We start from the raw sequence: 9,611 nt of genomic DNA, 5'->3' as shown, positions 1-9,611 counted from the left end.
CTGCTGACGAAGATTAATTTTGTATAGAGAGATATATCTGCCGAAAGCATGTCTTGTGTTATAGTATTCCCTTTCATAATCCGGTCAATTCTTTCGAAAGGGCAATTTCCCTTTGTTTCTCCACATCTTTTTGGTGATGCAAAATGATGTATGATGCGATGCTATGCAATATGATATGATGATATGATGCAGAATGTCATTTGCGCCAAAAGAAACCACACGAATACACACCTGGACTCTGCATCCCCTATAGGGAACGACTTTGGAGTCTCTTCACCTTTTACTTAGGTGGTATTTCAGCTCTGCATCCCCTTAGTAACGACTTTAGAGCTTCTTCACCTTTGATTTAGGTGGTATTTAAGCTCTGCATCCCCTTAGGAACGACTTTGGAGCTTCTTCACCTTTTACTTAGGTGGTATTTTAGCTCTGCTTTCCCTTAGGAACGACTTTTGAGCTTCGGAACTTACTCTGCGCTCCCTTAGAAACGACTTTGGAGCTTCGGAACTTACTCTTGTCACACTGGATGGTGTAACCACAGGTTTATTACATCAAGCTGAAGGTTAAACCTTCCTATATTGTCTTTTTAGAAAGAAATATAAAAACAAAAAGAGTAAAAATATAACAAATCAGAGCTCTTGTCCTCGCCACAGAAAAGGCATAACAATTTTTTGGGCTGATTATCGTACCTTCCTCCACCAAAGCTTCTCCCCCCTCTGCCTCTTGGGGTTGGTGGTCTGTAAGAAGTCTGCTGCATGCCCGAAGACTGTGAGCTGTGCTGACTGCTTTGAACATTATTGGCCCTTTCATCGCTGGCATTGGGATTGTGGATTGTCCTGACATGCCAGGGACGGAGTCTTCCTCCGAAGCCCCTAGTCATCTCAGAATATCTATATGCTTCCTCCCTTCTTTGATGGATATCATTATCAGCCCGGATGTACTCATCCATCTTCTGAAGAAGTTTCTCCAGGGTCTGTGGTGGCTTCCTTGCAAAATATTGAGCTGTGGGTCCTGGTTGAAGCCCCTTGATCATGGCCTCAATGACAATCTCATTGGGAACTATAGGCGCTTGAGCTATCAAACGCAAGAACCTTTGGACGTACGTCTGCAGGTACTCCCCATGGTCTTGCGTGCATTGGAACAGGGCCTAAGCAGTGACTGGCTTCGTCTAAAAGCCCTAGAAGCTGGTGACTAGCATGTCCTTCAGCTTCTGCCGCGATGTAATTGTCCCTGGCCGGAGAGATGAATACCATGTCTGAGCCACACTTCTGACTGCCATGACGAAGGACTTCGCCATGACGGTAGTGTTGCCCCCATACAAGGATATTGTCGCCTCGTAGCTCATCAAGAATTGTTTTAGATCCGAGTGCCGATCATACATGGGTAACTGAGGTGGCTTGTAGGATGGTGGTCACGGGGTAGCCTGCAATTCTGCTGCCAGAGGAGAAGCATCATCGAAAGCAAAGTTACCATGATGAAAATCGTCGTACCATTCATATTCGTTGATTGGGCTTTCTTAACGAAGCTCCCTGTGTTGAGGCCTTCGGTCTTGGTCATCTTGAGTGAGATGACACATCTCCTCAGCTGCTTCGTCAATCTTCTTCTGAAGGTTGGCTAGCCGAAGCATTTTTTTCCTTTTTCCTCTGTACTTACTGGTGAATTGCTTCTAAGTCCCTGATCTCCTAGTCAAGCTCCTCCTCATGAAGTGTTGGGCTAGTAGCCTTTCTCTTCTAGCTCCTAGCTTCTCGCAAGGAGAGCGTGTCTTGATTTGTGTCCAGTGGTTGCCAAGGAGCTGTAACACCCAAAATACCTATTTTGGAATTTGAAAGAGGTTCTTCATAAGATGTCCTTGATAAAGATCTTCATATCCATGAAAATACTTTCTTGGAACACATAAATGATAATATTAAATTGTTCATATATATATATATATATGTTTGAATAATGAGACTGGAATTCTAATTAAAAAAATAAATATATCTATATATCTATATATGGATTATGTTTGTTTGGAACACAAGCATTCCTATTGAATTATATATTATGCCACTAAACTTAAAGAGATAGGATAAATAAGTAATAATACCGAAAATAGTAGGATTTATATGACACACTAGGGTTGGAATCTGTTTCAAATTTGAAACAGAAAGGTGAATCAGAATTGAATTCAAACTTGAAATTTGAAAATGAAAACCAAAATAGGAAAAAAAAGAAATGAGAATGTACCCATATTGGGTATGAATCCTCAGCTGACCCAAATTATCTCAACTTGCGCGGCCCACCAATTCCCTTTCACGTCGGCCTAGCTCCACGTTGCTCAACCCAACCCGCGCTTGGTCAGCCCAGTTGTGCCCCGCGTCGCGACTGCTGGGTGACAGGTGGGACCAACCTGTCTGTGTGACCTCCACTCGTGCGTACGCAGAGCACTCCCTTTCAGTCACTGGACTGCGGGCCCGCCCTGTCAGCCGGACTCCTTCAACAGAACCCGCCGTCTTCCCCGCTGGCCATTCGCAACAGATGACGCGCGTTGCTCGCGCTCTCTGGACCCGATTCCCTCTGGCCGAAGTCCGAGTCTTCGGCAATATAAAGGGGGGGGGGGGGGGGGGGGGGAGGGCACCGCGGCCACCCCATCCACTCGGTGCCCGTCGGTCACCTCGGGCGAAGCCAAGAGCCCCCACCAAGCATCCAAGAAAGAGAGAACCGAGAGAGAGAGAGAGAGTTTCGCTGTCGGTCAGAGATGACGATGGAGCTTGTCCGTGACGCGCGTCACCGGACCTCGGCATCGGGCTAGGGAGATCGGCAAGTTCGCGCTGGACGCCGGGGGTGTTCCCTGTGCTTACGGTGTTGGGAGGGCACCGCATTATCACCGCGTGAAGAAGACCGAGTGGGGCTGCCGTAGTGCGGCGCTGCTCGTCCCTAGGCCGAGCCACGGTATGCCTCCATTATTTTCTCGCCGTTACCACCCCTCTGATGTTTTAGCTTATACGGCGGCAGTGCAGGGCAGGTCCACCGTCATGGCGCGCAGACGTCGGTGCCTAGGAGTCGCGAGGAAGAAGACACTAGTAGGTCCATTGATCCTGTGACTGACGACCGGGATGAATTCTTGCATATCGATTCATAGGGATCTCATCTGGAACGTAGGATGAGCAATAAGTGGCGGAGATTAGATCTGCGAGTCATTAAATCCTGACCGTAGATTTGAATCGTGTGGCCCCGTTATGCACCGATTCGTAATAGCCTAGGTCTAATCTGGGCCCTTGGGTCTGGATCGGATGACTCAGAATCCATCATATCTCTTCGCCATGCCATTTCACTAAAGAGACCCTATGCTTTTAGGTATTCAACTCACGGTCCTGGCGCCAGTCGTTCAGGGTCTTGGGAAGACTTATACTGAGACCCCTACACTTTCTAATAATAGTGCGCCCAATCCAGAGAATTGATTATTTAGATAAATAGTTAAAGAAATTGAATTTTAATACCAAAATAATTCCAAAGAACTTATATAATTCATATTAAATTCATTTTAGCTCCAAATTAATCCATTCCAATTTCTATAATTTTATAAAATTGTTGTTTATCATTTAGTATCTCTGTTTTGACATGAAAGTCACATTAAAATTTATACCTTAATTAATCTTGTATCAAATACATAAGACCTTCACAAATTCATAACTCTTTCGTTTTAATTCCAAATTGACTCGTTCTAGTTGCGTTAGCTTCGTATAAATATTTACTACCTAGTAGCAACATTTGTTATATGATATACCCTACTTTTATAATTAGGTAACTAATTGGATTAATCTATGTCTATTGGATTAACATCTTTAATATTAATATAATATTCTGATCTTAGGATTATAACTTGACTAGATGATCTTTAATCAAATAATGACGTTATTTAGAGAATAACCTCTCATATAATTTATATTAACCAAGTTATAATATAGTTTAATATTTTAATCACACAGATATTTTATAAAATCATAACTCCTTAACCGTAACTCAGATTTTAATAGTTCTCGACCCCGCGATCTCGTAGCTTCGTGTAGATCATTATTATTCAGTTTGTACTTATGTTTGGTGTGATGTTAATTTTATCTATACCATGTCTGTTTGTATTGCTACGACTAGCGGTGAGATCACGTGGATCTGAAGAATCACCCTGGTAACTGGAATCTCAAGTGCTAGGCAAGTTGTGCCCTTGATCCACTTTTGTTTCCCAATAATATTCTTTATTATCACTATTCAATGCATATGTTTAATTTTGATGGGAACCAATAGGTCACCCTAGTCTGATTATCTTTTACCTTGTTACCCCCTGAATCACTTGGATAGTTTTGCTATTGCTTTATACGGTTTTGGGTTAGTATTTCATTATATCCATGTTCCAATTATTTTGTTATTCTATTTATGTTCATGTCAAGATCTTTAATGTTAATTGGAACATGGAGCTTAACTTGAGAAACACGTGCCACCACAAGGGTGGAATGGGATGCCCTTGGCTAACTAATTAGGAAAGCTAGTGGAAGACTACCTTACCCGAAAGGGGCAAGGGCAGTAGGGGAGTTGCATGCAAGGAGGTTCTCGGGTTAATTTTGCTGCAATGGCGGTCAGACGGGGGATTCTTGCAAGTGCTCTTACCATAACTGTAGCGGGTTTTCGGAAGCTAGTGGAACTTTCTAAAGGCCTCGTAGTGGATCCCCAGCCATTCACCTCGGTAGTGTCTAAGGGCCTTGCAAACCCTGGCGACATGGAATACACGACTTATGGGTATAGGGTACAACCTCTGCAGAGTGTAAAACTAGTATACTAGCCGACCTCACGGTCATGAGCAGCTCAGGACTCTCGCATGATTAATTTATGGAACTTAAACTCAATTTGTCATTTGCATTGCATGGGATTTTGTTATTAATTTTGTTCTATTATTTATTATGGTTTGGTATTTACTTTTACTTAGTAATTGCTAATAGAATTTGACCAACTTATTAAAAGCAATGCTCAACTTTAACCCCTATTGTTGATCAGCCTTACACATTACATGAACTCCCACCTTTGGTGAGTTCATGCCACATTATTCCCCACAACTTGTTGAGCGATGAACATGTGTGAGCTCACCCTTGTTGTCTCACACCCCCCACAGGAGAAGAACAGGTGGTTCAAGAGGAGCCAGACAACGAGGAGTTCGATTCGATCTAGGTGGCGTCTCCCAGTTGACTTTCTGGTGCTAAGGATGGATTTTAGATCCTTTTATATTTATAATTTATTTTGTAAGACTTCCGCTATGTAATAAATACTCTGATTATTGTGACATTTATCTCTATACACTCTGTTATTATATATGTTGTCTTCTTTGGCGCATGTATGAGATGCACCCGGCTTTGTCCCTTAAAACCGGGTGACAGAAGTGGTATCAGAGGAATGTTGACTGTAGGAAGAAACTTAGATAGAAATGGACAAACCTTTACCTACTTACCTCTGCTACTCTGATTCTTTTCTGAACTTATCATAATCTTTTCTCTCTATTTCCGCTTTACTCTGATTATTCTTACCTTTCCTTTCTAAAGACAAATGTGGATTTCACACTTTGAAAATCGTGCCTAAAGTGACCTTTAGGAATAAGAAACCTACTCTTAGGAACAAAAACAAAACTATTTTTATAGTTATCTATACGCTTGAGTGTTTGTTCTTATGATACTTGTTTGATTTGGATCTTTGATTGAGTGTGATGAGTCGTGGAGTAATGTCCATAATTACATCTACATATATGTATAGATAAATAAATAAAATTAATGAGATAACTAAACAACTTAGATTATCCTCCATTAAAATATTTCTATTATATATAGGTTTCTCTTATCTTAAAAGATTCTCTCTTATCTTAAACGATTCTTTCTTATCTTAATAGAACCATCTTATCTTACAAGATTCTCTCTTATCTTAATAGATCCATCTTAACCCGAAAAGATTTTATCCTAATAGATCTAACTAATCTCAAAAGATTCTATCTTATTCTTAGAGACTCATCTTGTCCTAATAAGCATGTTTATTCCCACCACTTGGCTTATCTCATAACCTTGTAACAAACATGATCTATTCCAAGATAAATTAAGTAGATTTTATCTAGTCTAATCTAATTACACCAATTTAATTCTGATCCCATCTAATCTGGTCAAATCTAATCTAATGGACAAACATGATAGATAATACTAGGAAAATAGATTGGACCCTACTTCTATAAGCATGTTTTAACCTAAATTGGTGCCCTAGATTAACTAGACCACATACAACAACCTGGCCATATGCAACTACCTTAACCACTCGATAGTTGCATAACCCCTCTGTTTTAACCTGACAAAGATTCTGATCTACCTACACCATATAATTAATTCATTCTATCTTAAAAGATTCTAACATATCCTAATAATATGTTATCCTACGCTGGTATATTTATCTAACTCAAACTAGTCTAATCTAGTTATATCCAATCTAATCTAGACCCTACCTAAACTAATATGGTCTAATCTATGTTACAAGTATTAACTAAACCATATTCTTATAAATGGGTTTTAAACCTAAAATTGGTGTCTTATACCAACTCGTCAGTGAAACCACGACCTAGCCTATGTTATAGGTTGCCCAACTCATTTATCTCAAAGGCAAAGTAAAACTCTGTTTAATCTACCTACCCCATGTATCCGCAATTGTTATCCTGACTTGGATAATGGCATTTAACACCCCGACCGATGGTCCCTAAATCAAGAAGGTTAACTTCAACAATGAAGATATGAGTAGAAACAGATCTTCGGATGAATCAAGATCCACCACCCAGATTAAAAAAAATCTTTCCCTTACTTAACTATCTTTTACCCCAAATCTTCTCTACACCCACAAATAGATAAAGCATGATGTACCCTTGCTTCTATACCACACCTGCTAATGGCTTAAAAAGAATTTCAGGTGTATAAAAAATATAGAATTTCATAAAGATAAAGTCAGTTATGCTTAACTAAAGGATATTCCTAAATAGGATTATAGAATCTAATGTGATCTAATCTAATGTGATCCACTTGGACATATCAGTGATATTGGTAGAAGAGATTATACCCTAATAGCCAGGTGTAGACCAACTCAACCATGAGCAGAAGAGCTAACCATAGAGTCATGATGAATGGTATAATCAATCTATCCTCACCTAACATCAAACAAATTTTTGATCTACATCATGTGGTTTACCTCATTATCTATCTTAACCATATTTCCCAACCCCGATAATATACACTAACCTCGAATCAATGAGATCAAGACCGGAGAAGAAAAGATCAACTTCAACAAGGAAGGATATAATAGTCAAAGCGAACCTCGAGATGAATCAGGACTTAAAAACATTTTGGATAAAGTCTTTTCCTTGCCATAATCTTTCTTACCTCAACCTGTTCAGTTAATATCCCACATAAATAGTAGCCGGATACCTATGCTCTCCCAATCTTCCACTACCTCCACCACCACCACCAGCTCCACCAAGCTACATAAATATATATATACTACTATTTGTAAGATCTAAATGTTACTTTAGTTAGTACATGGTATGATACTATTTTAGAAGGAATAATAAGGTCTATTTGACCCCATATGTTGCTAATAAATTATGCATCATGCTGAGATTTTGTTTGTGCATATGTTCTGAGATAAAATGGTTATATACCCTTTTCTTACAAATCTCGAGGACGAGATTTCTATTAAGAGGGTAGGATTTGTAACACCCAAAATACCTATTTTGAAATTTGAAAGAGGTTCCCCAAAAGATGTCCTTGATACGCGGCCACCCCATCCACTCGGTGCCCGTCGGTCACCTCGGGCGAAGCCAAGAGCCCCCACCAAGCATCCAAGAAAGAGAGAACCGAGAGAGAGAGAGAGTTTCGCTGTCGGTCAGAGATGACGATGGAGCTTGTCCGTGACGCGCGTCACCGGACCTCGGCATCGGGCTAGGGAGATCGGCAAGTTCACGCTGGACGCCGGGGGTGTTCCCTGTGCTTACGGTGTTGGGAGGGCACCGCATTATCACCGCGTGAAGAAGACCGAGTGGGGCTGCCGTAGTGCGGCGCTGCTCGTCCCTAGGCCGAGCCACGGTATGCCTCCATTATTTTCTCGCCGTTACCACCCCTCTGATGTTTTAGCTTATACGGCGGCAGTGCAGGGCAGGTCCACCGTCATGGCGCGCAGACGTCGGTGCCTAGGAGTCGCGAGGAAGAAGACACTAGTAGGTCCATTGATCCTGTGACTGACGACCGGAATGAATTCTTGCATATCGATTCATAGGGATCTCATCTGGAACGTAGGATGAGCAATAAGTGGCGGAGATTAGATCTGCGAGTCATTAAATCCTGACCGTAGATTTGAATCGTGTGGCCCCGTTATGCACCGATTCGTAATAGCCTAGGTCTAATCTGGGCCCTTGGGTCTGGATCGGATGACTCAGAATCCATCATATCTCTTCGCCATGCCATTTCACTAAAGAGACCCTATGCTTTTAGGTATTCAACTCACGGTCCTGGCGCCAGTCGTTCAGGGTCTTGGGAAGACTTATACTGAGACCCCTACACTTTCTAATAATAGTGCGCCCAATCCAGAGAATTGATTATTTAGATAAATAGTTAAAGAAATTGAATTTTAATACCAAAATAATTCCAAAGAACTTATATAATTCATATTAAATTCATTTTAGCTCCAAATTAATCCATTCCAATTTCTATAATTTTATAAAATTGTTGTTTATCATTTAGTATCTCTGTTTTGACATGAAAGCCACATTAAAATTTATACCTTAATTAATCTTGTATCAAATACATAAGACCTTCACAAATTCATAACTCTTTCGTTTTAATTCCAAATTGACTCGTTCTAGTTGCGTTAGCTTCGTATAAATATTTACTACCTAGTAGCAACATTTGTTATATGATATACCCTACTTTTATAATTAGGTAACTAATTGGATTAATCTATGTCTATTGGATTAACATCTTTAATATTAATATAATATTCTGATCTTAGGATTATAACTTGACTAGATGATCTTTAATCAAATAATGACGTTATTTAGAGAATAACCTCTCATATAATTTATATTAACCAAGTTATAATATAGTTTAATATTTTAATCACACAGATATTTTATAAAATCATAACTCCTTAACCGTAACTCAGATTTTAATAGTTCTCGACCCCGCGATCTCGTAGCTTCGTGTAGATCATTATTATTCAGTTTGTACTTATGTTTGGTGTGATGTTAATTTTATCTATACCATGTCTGTTTGTATTGCTACGACTAGCGGTGAGATCACGTGGATCTGAAGAATCACCCTGGTAACTGGAATCTCAAGTGCTAGGCAAGTTGTGCCCTTGATCCACTTTTGTTTCCCAATAATATTCTTTATTATCACTATTCAATGCATATGTTTAATTTTGATGGGAACCAATAGGTCACCCTAGTCTGATTATCTTTTACCTTGTTACCCCCTGAATCACTTGGATAGTTTTGCTATTGCTTTATACGGTTTTGGGTTAGTATTTCATTATATCCATGTTCCAATTATTTTGTTATTCTATTTATGTTCATG

General features: G+C 40.0%; 2 long non-coding RNA genes across 2 annotated transcripts; both read left to right on the top strand.

Moving 5' to 3' along the window:
- The first annotated feature begins 2,612 nt into the window (after nucleotides 1–2,612).
- On the top strand, nucleotides 2,613–4,185 carry LOC100501949 (uncharacterized). The gene is made up of 3 exons (XR_562278.3): nucleotides 2,613–2,928; nucleotides 2,997–3,059; nucleotides 4,129–4,185. It is a non-coding gene; the product is annotated as an uncharacterized lncRNA (long non-coding RNA).
- Nucleotides 4,186–7,829: 3,644 nt separating this feature from the next.
- Nucleotides 7,830–9,362, top strand: LOC109944512 (uncharacterized). Its single transcript, XR_002267576.1, has 3 exons — nucleotides 7,830–8,123; nucleotides 8,192–8,254; nucleotides 9,324–9,362. It is a non-coding gene; the product is annotated as an uncharacterized lncRNA (long non-coding RNA).
- Nucleotides 9,363–9,611: the final 249 nt, after the last annotated feature.

The sequence above is a fragment of the Zea mays genome, chromosome 2, assembly GCF_902167145.1.
Source record: "Zea mays cultivar B73 chromosome 2, Zm-B73-REFERENCE-NAM-5.0, whole genome shotgun sequence".
NCBI lineage: Eukaryota > Viridiplantae > Streptophyta > Magnoliopsida > Poales > Poaceae > Zea > Zea mays.
Note: the sequence above shows the minus strand (reverse complement) of the source record. Positions and strands in the feature narration are given on the sequence as shown.